This window comes from Cupressus sempervirens, chromosome 7 (assembly GCF_028749045.1).
Source record: "Cupressus sempervirens isolate cs-2001-9-10 chromosome 7, ASM2874904v1, whole genome shotgun sequence".
Taxonomy (NCBI): domain Eukaryota; kingdom Viridiplantae; phylum Streptophyta; class Pinopsida; order Cupressales; family Cupressaceae; genus Cupressus; species Cupressus sempervirens.
In genome coordinates this window covers 348,061,978-348,084,779 of record NC_143124.1, presented here as the reverse complement: position 1 = coordinate 348,084,779, position 22,802 = coordinate 348,061,978, and the positions used below count along the sequence as shown (strand labels likewise).

The window sequence follows — 22,802 nt, the reverse complement described above, 5'->3', positions numbered from 1 at the left end:
GGGTCTGGGGCTGGTTTTGACCGCAAATGCTCCAACTCCATAGTCACCTCCTTCAACTGAAACTGCGACTTCTGTAGATCTCGCTGTGTGTCCTCTAACACCTTAGTAGTCACTATGAGCTCTTGGGAAAGCTCACTCACCTCCTCTTCACGATCCATGAGTGCCTCGTATGCTGTACTCCCCCACTCAACCAAGTGATCATAGTCGACTACCAATTGTAAATAATCTTGCTTCAAAATCCGAACAGCTTCACGCAAGGCATGAATCTCTGCCAAAGAAAAGTAACCATTGCTGGACTCATCTGTCATAGTAGTACCCCAACCAGTAATGGCCAACAAATGACGAGCAGTATCAAAATGCTCACAAGCGATAGCAATGTCTCGCTCACTAACTTTCAACTGGCTAACCACATGATGGCTCTGGCTAGACTGTCTTCTATAAACTCCCTCTGACACATTGACTGGAGGAATGTCTTCAAAAATACTGGTCTCTGGATTATTATCATCCATATTTTTTGAATCAACTTTAAAACTCATATCAAGATCCAGAGTGTCAAAATCTGTAGTCCTGCTATCAAGCTCTTCTGTACCTAAAGAAACTGTCAAGGAAGCTGAATCTTCAAAACTGTTCACTTCATTCTCCCGGATGTCATCAAGGTCAAAACGATCCTGGGACTCATCTGTACATGCTTCCAAATATGAAAAACCTTCAACACCCTTCAGCAAGAATGGTCGTCTACATATATAAACCAGACCCAATACCGGTGTATAAAAACTAATACCAACATCGGATGTTTTGCTGGCACAAGGAAAGACAACACCGTGTATTCTGCTAATCAAATCCATGATAGCATTCAAACAAACATTGCTACTATTAAGTGTTAAAGATCTCCAGTTAACTGAACCCCAAATGCCCCTGAAACATTCTTGAGTCCATATCCGTAAACAAGGAATAGCTGGTAACTCAAGCAAACTCCTTACCTGAGTAATGTGACCAATACCAACTGACTTCACATACCTGTCTGCCATTGTCCTTGTATCCTGGATGTGAATGCAAGATGAACTCGTAGCATTATCAGCTACCATATATGATCTGTCAAATGTAGAAAGCTGAGTGTAAGACGTACTAGATGAAATTAAACTTAGCTCCATGCCATGCTCATTCTCATGTCTCTCCCAATCCTGTAATGCCAAAGTTGCTCGAGTGTCCTCAAGCTCGCAAGAAAGCTTGACAACTTCCTCCTCCTTCCTCCTCAAGGCATCTGAATAATGTTTGGTAAGGCTAAGAAGATGGTCATGGTCTGATAGAAGATGTAAATAGTTCAACTTCATCTTTCCCATTCCTTCACCAATTGCGTGTAAGTCACATCAAGAAGAATTTGCCTGAACTCCCCTATGTCTTCCTTGTAACTAAATCATCTGGATGTGCTCTTCTAACATCTCCCGCATTCTGTCATGATGAGATAAAGAAGCCACAATACTATCTTTGCTTACCTTCAGCTGGCTGGACAAATCATGTGAAGTACTATCAATTTCATCCTCATGTGACAAAGCATCTAACTGAGCCTGGTACTCTCTGTCAGCAAAATAAATGCTTGATGTCTGCTCATTTTCACCAGGTATCTCATCATCATGCACAATGACATCTTCATCATCATCTGAACTTACTTCACTGTAATAATTGCTTGTCGGAACCAAACTACCTTGATTACCTGAGACATCACCCTTGGGAAACTCGTATTCAACTATCTCAACTTGAGTGTCAAGTTGACAGTTACTATCCATCAGCGTAATATCCTTCACCACTTCTTCCTGTGACCGAACTGAAACCTCTGACCGGTTGCACACTTGTTCCTCGAACTCCTCATTAAGGTTCGTAGTAGCATCTCTCATTGTATCTGTCAACGCTTCGTGAGAAGATTTGCCAAAACGAAATCCAGTTGATTTACTCACCTTAGCTGGGACGGACAGCCTGTCAAGCATACGGTGGTGTTTAACCAACAGTTCAGACATGTTATGTTTGATCTTTCTGAGCTCATCCTGAATACCTGAATAGTCCTCCTTTCCACAATTCCAACTCTGAATACTCTGTCTATTACTTGTCCGAGATTGTGTCCTTGGAGACTTTGTGTTGTACCTGTCCATCTTGTTTGAAGTAAAGCGCTGATCACCCATGTAATTCGGTTCTCACCCCACAGGATGGACAGAAAACCGCTCTGATACCACTGAGATAACCCTGACAGGTCATTGCTTACTTTTTACACCCAAAACTTAACACTTCAAAGGTTTGACATTTCGTCAAACAGTTAGTCAACAAGCTCTGTCCTTACTGGACTAAAAACACTAAGTAATTATACTGGAGAATGATTACTCAAAGTACTTGACATGAACAAGATCAATCCTTTTGCAATAGTTAATGACAGAATTCAGGAAGTGATTCAGTTGAACAATGACTGTCAAAAGAATTCTCTAAATAAAAGTATACTGAAGCAAGAGATGAAACCATCGTAATTATCCATTCTCCTTGACGCACCTTAATGCTACACAAGTAGGCAGACGGTGGAAGTGAGTTTTTGTTTATATCCTCCGCTAAAGTAGAGCTATCAACAATAACCAAGTAGCTGCGTTAGTATTAGATAAAAATATGGTAGAAGTCCCATAATCACCAATTTCAATGACTTCATCGGCGCCAATATAATTAGCTTCACAAAATAGATCTTTGTTTAAACATGACTCTGCTCCATCCGCTGCTCTTCCAATCATCATCATTCCCCATCACGGCACACTCTTCAAATTATGAATGCAATTAAGTATTAATGCATTGCTTTACAGACTAGATGTGGTACCGCCACTCCTTTTATACAATCTCCCTTAGAAAGCTAAGCGGGGTTCTCTCCAACTCTTCAATGGATCATTGTTTTTCGCCCGATTTCCTGGACGCCTGTGATGTGATTGGAATATGACCAAAACAATCCAAATCGCTACTTGCTAAGGAGTCTGCACTGTCAGGGGTTAAGTCCACCGGATGCAAGGAATAATGGAGCTGATGGGAAACCAAATGCGCCCCCGCCTTCTATAATCCTTATCTTGGTCACCTGCGATTTTTACTGGTTCGCGACCTGTGACAGGGCGCTCGGGCTGTTGGTTTTTTTAAAACCACTGGACGACAGGAGGAAGCCCGGTTTGTATGATCGTGCCCACCTCTGCTTGCAGTAATACCGAGTCCAAAATCCGAAAACAAACCTTGGATATATACTCTGAACACTGCTCTAGGTAATGCGAAAGCCACCAACGGAATATGAAACCCGCAATCAAAGGTAATGGCAGACACCCGTGTGAAAGTCCCTATTCCACTCCTTCGCTAAGAGATGATTCCGGCCCTTTGGAATCCAATACACCAGTAATACATGTGTGCATCTATGATGATACCAATTCTTCCTCTGCAGATTTGACCCGTAACACTGCTAATGAAGGCGGCCCTGCGATTTGGGTGATTCCAACTTCCGCAGCTTGCGTTGTTTGCTTTTTCCAGCTTGGACAATCCGTCGGGTCGGCTATATGATACTCACAGCCGATGGATCCAAGTCATCTCTACTTTCATTCAAAATTTTCACTGCCGCAGGATATAGTGAATCGGTTTAATAGGATCCGCCTGGTATTTTAAACCCAATGCCCTGAGTCGTGCGCAACTTTGGACGTGATTGAAGATTTGATGAAATGCCCCTCGTAATGGTCTAGATGGTACTTGCAATTTCACCTTTTGATTTTGCCTCCAATGACGAAGATGCCCTGCAGATTAATGCACTCGTTGTTCATAGGAACCCCACCATAACTGATCTTTGCAACTTGCCTACGGTCCAGGTTCGGCCTCTAATGAAAAAGCTGGCTGGAAAGATGTCTTCATTCCAGACTTTGATTCCAACATTAAACAGGAATGCTTGCTGATAAGAAGTCTTCCGTTCTTTGAACTTTAAATGCTTATGCAATTTATATATCTCCAATCGTTGTTGATACGGATGGATCTCAATCTTGGTTGACAACGAACAAAGGCGGTCCTATATTGCAGCTCTCTCTATTCTACAAATAATTCTCAAAATATTCCTTCCACGTTGGCCCTTGGCCGCAAATTTCGCTCCGATGAAATGACTGCAGCGTCACCTCCAATCTGCAATAATTCGGATGATATTTCACACCCTCAAGATCGCGTACCAATTGAGAGTTATCGTTCTCAATGGCCAACTGTGACAATTGTGAAAACCCTAGGTTCCACAATGCACCTGTGATTGAATCACAATCTGAAAACACAAAGAGAGATAATCAACTGCCCTCATTCGAATGGAGCCCCAGGGTGCCTATTTATTCTTTTCTCTCCACCTTCTCCAGAGACTTCTAGAACAATTTTGATCTTATCTCATAAGTGACTTTATTAAATATTTTCCAAGTCACTTTATTAAATACAAGGTTATCTTTTAATATTTATTTATTTAATTAAAATAATTAATTAGTCGTGCTTGGACAACCAGATTAATTAAATTAATTAAATCAAACTGTCACCAGAAAAATTGGGGACATGACAAAAAACCCCGAATCTAACATGTTTCTATACTTAAACTTAGTATAGCTAATCACTAATATATTGTTAGAATTATACATAGAGATAACCCAATAAACATCTCCAGGCATAAAAAAAGTCTAGTACTTAACAACAACAAAGCCCCCCTCGGTTGAGTAGAAACTAGAAACCATAAGAAAAAAGAAAGCAAGAGAGTAGGATCTAAGTCTCCTTACTCTAGTTCCTTGGCTTCTCTAGTAACAATCACAACCAATTATCCACCAAAAAACCATATAGTGAACACGTTGTTTCCATGTCTTTGACATCTACACTTTCCTCCTTCCTAGCCTGGAGAAGGTGAAGAGTGGTAGCAACAGAATGCATCACATGCATAGAAAAGTTGGCAACCCTGTCAAAATTCTCCTCTAGTTCCTCATTTTTCTTGATTAGTTTGGTGATTGATTCCTCTAATTTGATAAAATTTGGATTAGTTGGTGGTTGTTTGACAGTAGCAACCCACCCCCTAGTGCTCTTCTCCTTCTAAATGTCACTTCCCACTATATTCCCTTCTTTCTGTTTATCACACCTCACATGTTCCACCCCTTTGTTCTAACTACCCATATTAAGGATTCTTATAGTGGAAGAAATTGTTCCCTTCTCACCCATATCACCTTCTTTTCTAGACTTTGTGGCATTCACCTCTATTTTAAAGGTATTAGACACACAAGAGGTCATAGGGCTATCTTGATCCCCACCGATGTCCTCTACATTCTTCCCTTAACTACCTATCTCTTCCTCCAATTCACCATCATTTCTCCCAATGACTTTCCTTTTGGGCCTAGGGATGCCTTTCTTTCCTAAGTTATCAATGGACTCAAATAATAGGTTTTTCCTTACCAGGGGTGGCCAAGGGCCTTTTCTCCCTCATTTTCTTACTCAACATATGGGTGTCCTTTTTAGTAGTTGTTCCAGTGCTTTGAACATCTAAGATCTCAATTTTCTCTATTTTGACCTTTGTAGTAGTAGCAAAGGGCTCCTTATTAACTTGGCTTTTAACAAAAGGGGATGAAGTTTGGGAAACCTCGGTGATTTTGACAGGGCAAAGGATTGTGATAGGAATTTTCAAGTGTAGGCCTTTATAGAACTTAAATAGCTGAAACATCAAGGCTTAGTGGTAAATAGTGTAACTTTTACCCTCTTCTAGCTTCTTGTGTATATTTTGCACACAACCTTCCATAGAATGCAGTAACAGGTAATGAAAGGATGTACATTTCCTATTCCTAAAGTAGTTGAGGATGGGGAAATGGTAATAGTAACATACCTTAACTTTTTCTTCTATGGTAATGTACCTCATAATGAATTATCAAACCATATCTGAGGGTTCTAGTGTACTCTCACACGCAAAGCCACCATAGAAACATACAAGACCCTCTTCAAGTTAGATTTTTTTTTGCAAGCTAATCTCATCTGCAACCCTTGATTATTTTCTCCAATTTTTACCCTCTATAACTAGACTAGCGACATTTGCAATCAGTTCTTCGATTATTTCAAACAAGACTCCATTATTGTCAGACAAGGGACTTATACTTTTTCTTTGTATTTATATAATATGCTTTTATTTTTTGAACTACATTTATATCATTAATAGTAGTAAACTTGGAAATAACTTAATATGGTTCTCTAACTATAGTTGGTATTGATGGAATCTCCTTTTTGTTGTTTTTGATTTTTTAAAGTAGGTTGGTTGGTCTTAGGGCATTGTGGCATATTGTTGTTCTTTTTCTTTTATTTATTTTGTAATGTTGTAATGTGACTCTTTGTGTGGGATTAGGGCTCTCTCCCTATCTATGTAGTTAAAAATATTATATTTTTTATGACATGCCCATCTAAGGGATTCAAAATTTCAGACTTTCCTACAAATTTTATCTTTATGTCCATATGCTCCTTCGATATCTAGTTCTTTTCTTCATTCGTGGAGTTTTCCACATTTTAGTTGAATGGTTTCTCCTACCATAGATTAAAAAAATTAAAAATAAAAATCTTCTATTTTTTGTAGTCTATAACCAATCCTTACCTTGTGCCCTTGGTCTAATATTTTCTGGAATCTTTCGTATGACAATGATGTTTAACCTTTCATATGTGTACGAGTCTCTATTGGCATCTCAATATCTATGTCAATGAATGGTCCTAGTGTTTGTCCTATCTTTTCTAGGATTTGCCTAGTCCAACATTCTATTAGAAATCCTTACTTCCACATGCACATTGTGTCCTTATATGGGCTTGTGCTGAAAGAATAGAAATTTGGTCTCCATTTCTAAATGTAAACGGGCTTTGAGTGTATTTTTCAAGTACCTCCCTACAACCTTTTTTTATCTTTCTTCCTTTAATTTTGCGCCAAAAAATCAACATATAATCTTGCATTTTGCAAGGACATCCAACTCTTCAATGATTTTGCTTGCAATGTGATGGTTATGAAATTATCTACATTATTACTCCCCTCTTCAGTACATATTTCTCACCTTATTCTGAATTTACCCTAATGACAATTTTAGTTCTACTCTTTTACTTTTCATACATTTGCATATTTTGAAACATTCAATAGCCTATAATTTCTCCCCCTTGTCTTTCATCCATAATCTTTATACTCATTTATAATTTTTGACTGTTAAAATGTTTATTCATTTATAATTTATGTTGTCTATGACCTATAACTACCTATAATTGAATTTTCCGTTCGACCATCATTTTCTAATTTTCTAATTATAATTATTTGATATTAGATAATTTGAAACGGAGAAAAACAGCGAAACAAAACAAAACATTTAATTAAAATAATGCTGCGTAACTTATTGTCGAACTTATTTTTTCATGACAATAAGATTCAATCTCTCAGTACGACAATTGCATGCAAACACTAGCGTTCTTCCAAAATTTCCCAGCTCTGCACAAGAATCCTTCGCTCGGAGCGGAATGGCGATCTTCTTTGCAAAAACACAGCCCATCTAAAGCACAACCATCTCGCCATATCTGTACCCCTTTACCCTCCATCCCCAGCACTCCACCCGACCACTCGCTAGAGAAATATCCTTTTGGGTCCAGCTGTTTCTTCACCTCCAAAAACTTGGCCAAATTCCCTGTTCGTTTGGCTGCTCCATTGAAAGTGTACACCCGATTCTTCCCCCAGTGGGGCACTCCTCCATACTTGTGCAAAAGCATCTGTTCAATCTCTTCAATCAGATCCTCATTCCGCCGTGCCCTTCCCTTCTCTCGGTACCGGATATAGAGAAATTCAATATCAACGCTGTCTTCATTACGGGACAAGTAATCAGCGGACTTCTTGAAAAACCGAAATAACAATCCCAGGCTACAAAACGCTCTTGGATCTATGTCCCGAAGCTTCTTCAGGTCTCTAATGGCTTCCTTTACTCTGGACACAGGGATTGCAATGGCAGCATCATGATAGTAGTTGCCCTTCACTTGAGTGTACCAATTACAAATCGTGTCATTACTTTTTAAATACTTTGCCTTCCACGGACATAGACTGCTATTCTTGTTACTATAGTGGGCATCGATCTGGCAACCCGAGGAACTCTGTATAAGGTGACTATACCCCACCACAGGAAACCCTCTGAAAGTTTGCCCATCGTTCAGATATCCACTCCCTGTCTTGATGCCTTGCTCCACCTGCCTCCTCAGAAACTTGCACACATTACTCACATTTATCTTCTTGTTGTTCGATTCATCTGCACAAATTTCCATCAGACAAAAATATAAAACCTTGAATAATCTAATAGATGAAAATTGAAAAGACCTTACCAATTACCCTGTTCTCCACAACGCTCTTCACCGTGGCGGGTTGAAATGACGGCAGGGCCAGTTTCCCGTTCCCCGGAACGTCAGTTGAGACTCTGTCATCTCTGGTGTAGACCACTTTTAAAAATGAAGGATACCAATTCAGCTGCCCGAACTCGTGCGATTCAGCAAACTCTACAATCGAGTTTTCCAGATCAGTTTCCTTTTTGCGCTTCAGGGTGACCGAACCCTTGAACATCTTCTCCACAACAAACGTCACCTGAGAAATGGCTCCCAACACTCCCACTGAAACCCTAGCGCCTTTGATCTCCTCGTCATTCTCTGTCAAATGAATGATCTTTGCGTAGCACTCTTCAGCAAGCGCAGGCAGACCAATGCTCATACCCCCAACGTACTCGTGCATTCCGCCGCCTCTTCCCCACAAACCGCTTCCATGAGCCGCCGTGCTGATAACTCCGGCCATGGACAAGCCATCCCAGGCGGTTGTTTGAGGGAACGCAAGCCCCTTCTCTGCGAGTGCATTCACGAGCTTTCTTATCGCCACCCCCGCGTCAACGGTCACCGTCATGGATTTCACGTCGATCTTGATTCGGGAATTATAGTCCTTGGTGCTGATAACAACACCCTTCTTAACACCGGGGCATGCGAAACGGTTGAATTTATGCGCACTCTCAGTTATCACTTTTATTTTTTTCTCTTACCGAACGGCATATGCAACTGCGTCGATAAGCTAGGGCTCTGTCTTGGGAAAAAACGCCTTGTCGGCCTTGCACGGTATTTCATCCTCCCATTCTCCACGGAAGTTTGTGACGTGGCATTTTTCTGTGTTAGCAGCACATTGGACTTTTGGCGGACCACAAGCAGCTGAACAGGACTGGTTTTGCAATGCGAAAAACATCAAACTGCACTGCCAAGTTAGAATCCATGATTTTTTTCTCCACCTCAGTGTCTCCGCCATTGTCAATGTAAAAGCTTAGGTTACATAAACTCAATTATAAGAAGGGACTGCAGATTCTGGTGTGGAACAAGTTCGCAATCGGGTTAATTATAAATAGAGAAATGTGAGGAGAATTGGAGACATCGTCAATTTTAAACTCGATATCGGGCCATTTCACTATAATGCTGACTCGCTATGATCTGTTTTGTAAATTGATTTCTAATTCAACTTTCACCGACGCCACAAAAGAAGCAACAAAATTCTTGCGACATGGCGTCAATCAGTGTCAGCGGATGAATAGGATTGGTTTTGCAATGCGAAACACATTACATCGGAGACCAAAGTTAGAATCGATGATTTTTTCCGCTGTCTATGTAAAAGCCTATGCTTCACAAACTTAATTATGAGACGGGCAGCCTGCAGATTCTGGCGTGAAACATGTTTACAATCCAGCTAATTTTAAATAGGGAACCGTGAGGAAAATTGGAGACATAATCAATTTAAACATGCAATCAGGTCATTTCGCTGTAATGCTGATTCGATATTAACTGTTTTTTTTATTCATTTCTGATTCGACTTTCACCCACAGACCAAAAGAGACGACAACATGCTTGTTTCCATATATCCGTCTTTCAATGCGAGAGAATTATTTAGCTTCATTTGATGGTAATTATGATGGTTGGTATTAAAGACGTGTAAGTAATATTCTATTAAAAATAAAAGTAATAATAGCGATTTCTACCTTGTTGATCTCGCCTTCCAATTTAATTTCAGTGAAATTGAATTGAAAATATAATGTTTATGGTAGTTTCTTCTATGCATGTATTTATTTTCAAAATATATCAATTATTGTAGTCTTTATTATTTAATTTTTCTTTATAAATATATAATTAAAACTAAGGTGTTATAGATGTGATTAGATCACCATCTATGTTATGATTCTTATCATTAAAAACTTCACATCATTAATCTCAATTCAATGAATGTTAAAAATACACAATGTTAGTGGCCTCAAAATTAAAATAATTGAGGCACACTGTTGAGCTATGACCTATACCATAATGCACCTCTCAACCATTCTCTATGTTTATGACAACAATACACAAACAATACACTCAATAGTAGAAACAAATAGCATCATAGGTTCTGCAATGTTTTGATAAAGGAGGTAGGGAGAGGGCCCTAAACTCAAGGTTACAAATACAAGAAGGCAAAGCCTTGGGCCATTACAACCAAGTAGCTTACCACAATGACCTAAGCCAACAAAGAGATGTCGACTCCCACAAAATTATCAAAACCACAAACCATAACCTACTTGAACTATGAATGTTATATTATCCAACAAAATTTTATTATCCAACTAGATCAGTTTTGCAATATTGTGATCCAACAAAATGCATGCATTCATCCAATGTGGTTTTATGTCATTAGAATTTATTTGGAACTCATAATTTGATTGTTATTTAGTATATTTTTATAATTTTGTAGGAATAGTTTTAATTAAGAATGCATATAACCTTCAAATAACTCCATGGTGCTAGCACATGATATTAAGTCATTTTGTCATTTTGTACACTCCTACACTAGATACTCATTATTACATCTTGGAAATATTGTTTTACTTTACCAATGATAATCAAAACTCCTCATCTCAACCAATTTATTGGTTGTACATTCAACATTATCTAATTTGACCCCACATGTGGATTCCTAATCTTTGAATTGTAAATTTAATTATTATTATGAGTCTAGCTAACTAAGCTTAATATTGTCAATAATCACTAAAAAATGAAGGATGATAAATTTAAATTATGTATGTAGAACATACATCCTATAGGTCATATTGACCATGCATCCATCTTTCTTGATCTCAATTATTCTAGTTACATTAACTCTTTCAAAAGTCAGGTCAAAATTTGAAGGCATCTCAAAAATGGTGGAATGACAAGGGGTAGTGGCTAGGGTTTTGCGAATGAAGAGTAGGAAGGTCAATCAAATGATGATGATGGTGATGATGATTATGATGACCTCTTTTTTAAAGACATGGTTTCTAGGGTTTGGAGTTTGTTTAATCTTAAGGAAAAGTTGATTCTTTTGGGTAGGTGTGACTTACCCACATCAAACTGATTTGATGGGGGTCTTTAAGAAATAAATACATTAAAAAAATAGACCTAAAAATATAAAAGGAGGAATATGAAATGAATCAATGTACAAATATGAGAATTTTTATTTTGGATTGCAATTGAGTGGGAGGGAGGAGGCTACACAATAAGGATTAGTGGCTCTTGACATGAAGGAACTACACTAAGCTTAACAAGGGTTTATTTTGCACGGAGGATGATACCCATAAAATATGGGTTGGAAAAAGGAAGGATGTTACATTTTGGGATTTCTTTTAGAATAAATTATGTTGATTAACAATGTCTATAGAACATATCTCTCTAGCTACTGATTTCATTTTGATAAAAGTTTCTAAATCTTTTCAAGAATTGTATCCTATGTATACCATACAATCATTTCAATCATTTAGACATAATTTATTTTAGGGATACTATCATGCCTAGTCTATGCTTCCAAGTTCTACATGCATCTCTATGAGAGTACCTATTTAATAAATGAGAAAAATTATCTATCTATATTTTTGGATACCAATACTGTGCTTTATACCTTCTTCTTTTGTGAATAGATTCAATATAATAGAAAATAATTCATATATATTCACTTTCCTAGTATCCTCTCACAAATTTATTTAATTTCTTTGATAAGTCCATGGTTTTATGCATACCCTCCAAACATCTCATTTCATGAAGTGACTCTCTTTGAGGCATTTTGTCTAATAGGTCTACTTTATTGTTTATGCTTCTAAATTTTTAGCATATATCTATTAGATATGTTGTAATAGTTACATCCCTAAAGATATCCTTTTTGTATAGGCATGGAGGATATAGGCTAAGGTTGTGGTGTCAAAATTTATAGTAGTCAACTACATAGTTTTTGTTGGTGTTTCTAAAAAAATTATATACCATGAGAGCATTTTTCAAATAAGAGATCAGTAAAATATGTCTTTAATATTAATAAGTAGCCAAAGTGGGGGCTAACCTAGAATATCAAAATATGGTTGAAGATCAATTTTAATTCATTATCAAAGGATTAACAAACCCCATTCCTTAATATCAAAAACCTCCAAACTTAAATATTTATATAACTAAACTTACTACAACTAACAACTAACAGGATGTCACAATTATACAAAAACCTAGGCCAATTAATATTTTTGGGAATGAAACAAGTTCAATTCTTAATAAAAATGAAAGCCCCATCGGCCAAGTAGTAACTAGTAAATATAAGAAAAAATGAAAAGCATGAGACTAGGAGCTAACTCTCCTTCTTCTAATTGTTCGGGTTCTCTAGTAACACTAAGAACCAGTTGTCTACTAAAAAGCCATATAGAGAAATAATTGTCTCCATGTCATTGGCATCATTTCTCTCCTCCTTCCCAAGTTGCAGAAGAAGCAGTGTGGTTATAGAAGAATGCATCACATGAACAGAAAAGTTAGCCCCTATGTCAAACTTTTCTTCCAAGTCCTAATTTTCCTTGATTAATATGGTGACAGATTCCTCCTATTTGGTAAAATCTAGATTGATTGGAGGTTGTTTGTCAGTAGTAGCTTGCCCTACATTATTCATGTTCTTCTCCTATTAGTTATCACACCCGATCGGTTTATCTCCTTGAGCCTCCATATTCTTTTCCACCCCTTGGTTTTTCTCTTCCATGTTAAGGATCCTAACAAGGGAGGTAACCATCACCTTCTCAACCATATTACCACTTTTTATATAATCTAGGGTATATGTCTCAATTTTAAAAGTATCAAACACATGGGAATATAAGTATAATATGTTATAGTTATACTTTATAAATATATTTTGTTTAAATTATTTACTCTATTGTTCAAGTTACCAATATATCTTAAGTTTTTATCATCATTACTAGTTTATGTTTGTGATTATTTATATGTCTTTAGACTAGCAATCTCTATTTTCATTGACTTAAAAGCTTTGGAGACCGTTTCAAAAAACTATTTTAAATATAACATGAAAATAAAGCATTGGTGGTACATCCTTTTATGGAGGTATTTTATGAAACATTTAAGCATCATATAAATTCTAACTTCTATAATTTGGACCTTTATCTAATCAAGTGGATTTAAAACAAGGATATATGCTTTCTTAAGAATGCATCTCAAATCATTCCTATGTAATGTTCATAATATAGGGTTATATTGGAAAAATTAATACTTGAAAAATAAATGTCTATATTCAAACAATGATAATTTTAACTATACTATTTTACCCTCTAACATAATCCCAACCTAAAAGACATATCTCGATCAAGTTTCCCATCCCTTAGAACTATTCTATCATCTTTTTTGGAGGGCACCCCTTAACATTCTTCTTGGATGGGACACCTTGTATCCAATGCCAATCACATAAGCATATGTTTCCATCATCAAAGTATTCTAGCACTCATCTAGCCATTCATAGAAAACTATACTAATCTCTTTCACTAACACTATCAACCATTGTATGAGGATCATCCTTACCTCCTCACTGAAAGTCTTAGGAAAATTCTCATCTAGCCATTCATACAAGGATTGTACTAACCATATGCATTGGCACTATGATATTATATTTGTCTTATTTTAGTCATTCACATAGAGACAAATTTAACTCCTACACTAGTATGTATCCATTTATATAGGAATGAGTGCAATCGTTATACCGATACTAGATAGGAATTGTATAGTCACTCTTCTCATAAGAAATTATATCAATATCTTATAAAATATGAACTAACTATATTCTTATTTAATCTTTAAGAAACATTTTTCCAAAATAGTGTATATTACTAATATTAAAATTTACTCTTGTAAATTTCTTGTGTGTGTGTGTGTCTATGTGTGTGTGTGTGTGTGTGTGTGTGTACACATATATATGTGTGTATGTATACATATATATGTATGAATACATAGACATATGTATACATATACATATATCTATCTATGTATACATATACATATATATATATATATATATATATATATATATATATATATATATATATATAAATATATATATATAAAAATATATATGTATATGTATAGATATACGTACACATATATATAGATATATGTATATGTATATATATATATATATATATATATATATATATATATATGTCCACACACACACACACACATATAGTACCTTATAGAGATAGTCAATGCCTGACCCTTTTTACACTAACATTATATATTAAAACTCCATTTGGAAATACTCTATACATTTTAGAAATGTTGGTAGTTTCCTTTTAATATATTCCAACTGATATCCTCCTTTTTTACTACTCCACCCACTCTATCTCTAACATTTGAAATAGATGTCTTAATATTGTGTGTGGTAGGTGTTTAGAGTCAATGTCTCAACCACATCGTGGATGACTAGCCTAAGCACTCTTTTTGTTCTCCTTTCTTGAGGTTATTTTCCCCATTCATTTTGAAATATTTATACCACCCATTATTTGGGTTGCAAACTTATAGGTGACTCTTGATTCATATTTATCTTTATATTAATGCAATCAAATTACTACTAAAATGAATTAATAAGAATATTATCATTTATAAATTAGTTGCTTGATATTAGCATAAAATATTTATGTTAAAAAATGACCCAACATAGAAAGAAGGGGATGAATTAGTATCCTAACAGTTCTACACAAATTAAACACTTAAACATTTGTATGACCAAATAAAAATAATACTGAAAAGTAAATAAAATAACCATGAGAAACTCGTTACACCATGATTTATTTTTTGAGGAAATTCTTGCCAAGGGAAAACTCCGGTGGGGATGGTACCTACAACTATGTACTAATATGAAAATACTCTCTTAGGATTTTTGACCCTACTAGCAGTAGTACATTGGAGGAAAATTTTCAAGAACTGCCAGTTGGAATTTCAACAAGACTTTGTCACACTTCTGATAAATGCAACCATCAAATATTTTTTGTTGGAAGCTCAAACGATGCCGTCCAACACTATAATTCTAAAACTACATTACTATGATTTTGATAGGAGGTTGCATCTGAGGATGCTATATGTCCAACAACATCTTCATCAGTTGAATTTGTCCAACAACATCCTCATTACTTGAATTTAATAATTCATCAAAATTCCAAAAACTCTCTCATTGTTGTAATTTTATAGGATGCCAAAATTCTGATAATTGCTAGGAGCTTCGTAAATGATGAGCACATTTTAAGACATACAAAACCCTTGTCATATTTGTAACTAAATATCACCACAATTTCAATGATCATTAGGGGATCCACATTTGAGAAGGATGATGTATCTCTAACAATATCCTCATTAGGTATGTAGCTAATGGTTGTCATAATTTTGACAGCTACCAAGGGCTCCACATCCAAGGAGGATCTTATTGTACAAATAATATCCTTATTGATCCAATTTGGTTTGTCATTAGAATTACAACAACTTAATTTTTTTTGAAGTAATGGATAAAAATGAATAGTTGAAACAAACAAAATCAATAGTTGAAGCGAACACAATCTTGAGCTTCCTCTGAATAGGACGCCAAAATGCCATTTAATTGTTGATTGATTTGAGGTCAAAATTGGCCTACATATTATTGTGTATATCATGCACCCTTCAACCATTGTATTGGCCTTATATGGACAAGCATTAGAGCTCTCTCAAAAATGGAAAAAGCCACATTATCCTACAATTATTTATCCTCATGATGCAAGATATCATTATTTTTTTCTAACTTGCATCAAATTCTTGTTAGGTTAGCATTATTCAAATAAAATGTAATCTACCAAAGGTCTTATGTCTAATAGGACATATCTATTTGATAGGGGAAAATGGAGGGAAGAAGTTGACTATGAAAAGTCAACTTCTAGACCCAACACAATCTTCTTAAGAAACTCTTATTTTCCTTATTTTATGTGAAGATGTCTTTCAAACTTCACCAAATGGGATCTCTTCCTAGATCCTCTATCGAACTATACAACTAGTCCAATATTCTCCAGTAATAGGCTCCAACTACTCTCATTCATCTACCTTCAATCTATGATTGTCTACTCAACTCAATTCAACTTACTCTCCACCATAATGACATTATCCATCCTCTTAACTCTAATCACAAAGAAAGTTTTGACTACATAACATTATTGAAAGTCATCCCACTACCCTAATTCCAACTAGTTCATTCCATTATGTCCTATCTCTTCCACCTAAGACCTCTTCCTACACATAACTTAACACATAGGTTTTCCAAACCCTTAGAAACCTTGGAGATTCTTAGGCTTTATCCAAAACCCCATTTAAATTAGACTCATTATTTTATCCACCTTGATAACTTTGAACATTAAACAATTTTTTCTTATAACTAGCCACTATGATAATTCTAAATATCTTAGCAAATCTAATCAACCATCCATGTCCTTAGGTTTCCTTCTCTTTCAAATAACTTGAGCATGTTGTATACTTTTCCCTACTACATTTCTCATGGCTCCCTAGCCATCTTAATAACTAACTTGGTTGACAAAGCCTTTCCTTAAAAAGTACCTCTATTTTCTCTTCACTATGACTATTCACAATTTCTTTCACGTGTCCATTTGTTACAAGCTAGGGTTTTTGTTGCAGCAATAGATCGACCTATCAATGCTTGATACAATCACTAGACATATAGAGCATAGGAAAGGATAACTTTAGTGGATAATATTTGCCAATTGGCTAATATCACTCATTGGGTTTCCTAGATTTGGCTTTTTTTTTTGTACTTTTTAGGTTTCCATGTTACCTACACTTACCAAAATTGGATCCCATTCTTAGGCCAATCACCAATAATAATACAAAAGTATTTGTATTTAATGATGACTTCGCCAATGGAATCTAATTTTCCTACATAATAAATTTAAAAAATTTGCCTATAATTTTTAAGGCTTGTCTTAATTGATGTTCATATTCACCATTATTTGGTAAAAATTTAAGTTATGCTACAGATTAAGTATATAGATTTGACATGTGTCTCTATTCTGAAGACTTTTCATGGAACCTTTTATCCTTTCTCACTTTGGCATGAAATAGATTTGATTAGGGACACATGTCTTTACTTTGGGGAATTTCTTTAAACCTTGGTATCCTTTTAAAAGATTGGCTTGAAATAAGATTTAGGCCATTGATTTAGGATCATCCAATAGTTAAAAATAATAGGGGTGCTTCCCCCAAACCACCATTCAATATTTTGGAGGGAAACTATAATGATAAAAGTAGGCTACATTTAACCTTAAAGTTTGATAATTGATTAGGCTCCATACAATAATAATTATTAGTATTATTTCTAGGCATGTGTACTTTTTCCCACAATTTTCATCAATAATGAAAGATTCACGATGATTTTATAGAATTTTCATATGATTGAAAAATAATTGCCAATGAAATTTTAAAAAAATCTTACTTAAAAATAAAAATTCGATAATACATTTTTTTTCCCCCTCAACTAATGTATGATTCACCAAAATTTTATACTTTTTTTTTCTAAAGGGTGGTTTCTTAAAATTATCTTTGAGCACAAGAGGTGGTTAAGCCATCCCACGAATCTAGAAGGAGAATTTTGGTGGTTAGTCCAAGAATCTCCCCCTTAGCATTACCTAAGGAGATTCGAACCTGTGACCAAGTTTTGATACCACTTGTTACAAGCTAGGGTTTTTGTTACACCAAAATATTGACCTATCAATGCTTGATACAACCACTAGACATATAGAACATAGGAGATGATTAAGCCATTCTATGAATCTCAAATGGTAACCTTAGCGGTTAGTCCAACACCATTTCACATGCAAGTGCTTGCATAGTTCTTTATACCATCCCAAACAAGAACCTATAATACAATTTTTTTAAATGGCTAGTTTTGTGCCTTATTCTACATTGCATTAAGTAGGAAGTTACATTTCTATCATTACTTTTAACCTTAATCGATGCTTTTGACACTTGAACTTTAAAATGCTAGATATTTTTCAATTGGCCACCAAATGTATATCTATAGAAGCCAAAATGAAGTATATTTAAAGTATTATCATTAAGTGAGAAAATTTGTATTGTTAGGTGAGAAAACTTGTATTGTTATTTAAAGGAACCAAATGAATATCTATAACTACAAAAAGGTTAAGTGAGAAACCTTGTATTGTTAAAAGGAAAGTTGTGTAGATTTTTTTACATTATCGAAGGCATGTTTTATTTATGCCTTGTGTGATATATTTTATAGATACATAAATGAGTATGATGATGAAATTAAGTGAAACTAAAATCAAACATGCTAGAAAAATTAAATGGAATGTATTAGGATTTGTGTATTTCATTGAATAATGTGCTTTAAGAGAGATTTAAATTTAGACTCAATATTGAGTTGACATAAATATGTTATATGATAAATAAAAAATACTTTGAGATCTATCCTTTTCAACGTGTCTATTGTATTTTACTAGGGAAATATCGCTAAAAGAAGCTTTCTATTTATGTACACACTAGGGGAAGCATCTCAATAGCTACACAAATACACATACTAGGAGAAGTGCACCAATAGTTGTTATAGTTAACTTTGCACATTCACAAAGTCTAAATTACACATTGTATTTCAATGAGTCTTTTTTGTTGTTGTATAGTTACATGACTTAATTTCTTTAAAAAATTGTAATGGCTTTAGGATAGTAATGATGCTTGCTATAAATCATTTTAAGCATTAAAGGATAAACAAATAGTCATTTCTAAGTGTTGCCGAATATCTGACTTATTTTGCTCCATTACCAATCCACTTAGACAACCAAAATATTTTCACAATCGATCTAATTCTTTTACATAAATGTCTCAATAATCATACAACTATACATGCTCTAGTAATGATGCACCATTGTTACCAATTAACTTGTAACATTGATGATCTGATTGCTAATTTTTTTCCAAGAAATGAATATGACTATTAGATCATAAATAATATTCTAATAAACTATTAATTTATAAAATTTAGTAGACGACTATTAAACCAGGTTCAGCTATTAGTAGTTCTCCCTTACTTTGTAATTGTTATGTAAATTTTGTTTTGATTGCTTCTAAATTTTGTAACGGTCTATATAACTAACGAAACTTGACTTTTCTATGCAATCTTGTCTGTAATATATTTATTTATTTAGTAGTTTAGAGAACATTGAAAAAAATAATAGAAAAAGAAAGAAATAACATTTACTTCGAAATAGTGCTTCGTAGCTCACTGTCCATCTTATTTACTTGGATAATTTTATTGACAGTCAGATTCAATTTCTCAATCCGACATTTGCCTGCAAACACTACCGTTTTTCCAAATTTTTCCCGCTGTGCACAAGAATCCTTTGTCCGGAGCGCAGTGACGATCTTCTTTGCAAACACACAGCCCATCCAAAGCACAACCATTTCGCCATATTTGTACACTTTCACCCATCCCCAGCACTCCATCTGACCACTCGCTAGAAAAATACCCTTTTGGGTCCAGCTGTTTCTTCACCTCCAAAAACTTGGCCCAATTCCCAGTTCGTTTGGCTGCTCCATCGAAGCTGTACAACCGATTCTTCCCCCAGTGCGGCACTCCTCCATACTTGTGCAAAAGCATCTGTTCAATCTCTTCAATCACATCCTCATTCCACCTTGCCCTTCCCTTCTCTCGGTAGCGGATATAAACAAATTCAATCCCCACGCTGTCTTCATTATGGGACAAGTAATCATCTGACTTCTTGAAAAACCGAAATAACAATCCCAGACTGGAATCAAGCGAGCAAAATGCACTTGGATCCATGTCGCGAAGCTCCTTGAGGTCCATAATGGCTTCCCTTACTCTCGACAGAGGGATTGCAATGGAAGTATGATGATAGTAGTCGCCCTTCACTTCTGTATACCACTGACAAATAGTATCGTTGCTTTTCAAATCCTTTGCCTTCCACGGACATAGACTGATATTATTATCATTATAATGGGCATCGATCTGGCAACCAGAGGAACTCTGCATAAGGTGATTATACCCCACCACAGGAAACCCTCTGAAAGTTTTCCCATCGCTTAGATATCCACTCCCTCTCTTGATGCCTTCTCTGACTTGCCTCCTGACTAACTTGCAGAAATTGCTCACATTTATCTTCGCGTTGTTCAGCTCATCTGGACAGAATTCCGTCAGACGGAGATCTAGAAACTGGATTAATTTTATTAAATTTAAATTGAAATGAACATACCAATTCTCCTGTTGTCCACAACGCTCTTCACCGTGGCCGGTTGAAAGGACGAGATGGTTATTTTCCCGTTCCCCGGGACGTCTGGGGAGACTCTGTCCTGTCTCGAGTAGACCACTTCAGACAATGAAGGATACCAATTCACTCGTCCAAACTCGTGCGATTTAGCAAACTCTACAATCAAATCTTCCAGACCAGATTCTTTTTTGAGTTTCGGGTTTACCGAACGCTTGAACATCTTCTCCACCAAAAATGTCACCTGAGAAATAGCTCCCAATACTCCCAGTGAAACCCTAGTGGCTTTGATCTCCTCGTCTTTTTCAGTCAAATGAATGATCTTTGCGTAGCCCTCTTCTGCAGACGTAGGAACAACAATGCGAATACCCACCACGTGGTCGTGGATTCCGCCGCCCTTTCCCCACAAACTGCTTCCATGAGCCGCCGTGGTAATAACTCCCGCCATGGAAGCGCCATCCCAGTCGATTGTATGAGGGAACGCAAGCCCCTTCGCCGCGAGTGCATCCACGAGTTCTCTTATCTTAACCCCCGAGTCAACTGTAACCGCCATGGATTTCACATCGATTTTGACTCGGGCATTATAATCCCTAGTACTGATAACAACGCCCTTCTTTCCACCAGGACATGCAAAACGGTTCAACGAATGCGCACTCCCAGTTATAACTTTTATTTTCATATCTTTCTTGACGGCATATGCAACTGCGTGGATAAGCTCCGGCTCTGTCTTCGGGAAAAAAGCCTTGGCAGCCTTACACGACATTTCATCCTCCCATTTGCCTCGGAAGTTTGTGACACGGCATCTCTCTGCGTCAGCAGCACACTGGACTTTGGGTGCACCGCAAGCAGCTCCACAGGATTGATTTTGGAAAGACAAAAATATCAAACTGCACTGAAAAGTTAGAATCCATGAAATTTTTCTCCACCTCTGAGACTCCGCCATTGTAAGTGTGAAAGGCTCAGGCTACAGAAATTCAATTGTATGATGAACTGCAGATTCTGGTGTGAAACATGATTGCAATCCGTCTAATTTTAAATAGAAAAATGTGACGAACATTATCGCAATCCGACCACTTCTCTATAATGCTGATTCGCTATAAAATGTTTTCTTTGATTTCTGATCCGACTTCACACGCAGACTATCAAACACGACAAAATTCGTGGTTTTATTTATTTGTCTTTTAATAATGAGAGAATATTTGCAATTGTACGATGGTGGATATAACGTTGGCATTTGGTAGTTTTTGTCTTTTCTTTTCTTTCTTCCTCTTTTTTTTTCAAGGGTTATTCATGTCACATTTCATAAAAAATTGAAGTAATGATAACAATTTCTATCATATGGTCTTCAGTCTTCAGTTTTTCCGTTGTTTCTTTCATAATTTTCATTAGTACTCTCACTTCTGCTCAAAGTACGTTGAACACTCAATGCATTGAATGGAGTTTCAATTCTAGGAAAATTTCCACTCTGTCTTAAGCTTATATCCACAGCTTCCAATCTTCCAAGAAGAGTCTCTCTAGTAAAATTTTGTGAGTATGGTATAACTTTTTCAATCAGCTGCGCTATCAGCTTATATGTGAGTATCATGGTTTACAAGATATTTCATACAATTTCATCTTCATCCTCCTCCTTATCACAAGCCTTGATTCCTGTAACAATTTCTAATTTCTCCCAAAATAGCTTCTTGCATATTCTAATTTTAGCTTCTTGAAACAAGCATGTCTAATTCTGTAATCTAATCTTCTTAGCATGCTTATCACCTTCATAAGTAGATTCCAAAGCATTCCAATTTTCATATGCTAATCTTGAAGATTTTACCTTACTATATTCATTTGGAAGGGCTGTCAAATGTGTTTTTCTAGCAAACATGTTATGCATGAAAAAATCTCTTTGTCTTTCAATACAATCTTCAAACTTGCCTTCTTCAATCACATTTTTCTCATCATTAGTAAATAACCAATATCCTAGACCCATGCATAGAAAATGTGTCTTCACCTTCTCTTTCCAACTATCATATTTGGTTTCATGAAACTTCAAACTATCCTTTTTGAAATGACTTGTCATAGATATCCTTCAGTTGTTAATCTTTTTCTTCAAGGGCATGGTACTTTGGTACCAATTGTTAGAAAGTAAAATCCACCAAGATAACTAAGAAGGGA

General features: G+C 36.0%; 2 pseudogenes; both read right to left on the bottom strand.

Annotated features, from left to right (window-relative positions):
* Window positions 1-4,089: 4,089 nt before the first annotated feature.
* Window positions 4,090-9,322, bottom strand: LOC149546874 (putative L-gulonolactone oxidase 1; annotated as a pseudogene).
* Window positions 9,323-19,696: 10,374 nt separating this feature from the next.
* On the bottom strand, window positions 19,697-21,588 carry LOC149546873 (L-gulonolactone oxidase 2 pseudogene; annotated as a pseudogene).
* Between the last annotated feature and the right edge of the window lie 1,214 nt (window positions 21,589-22,802).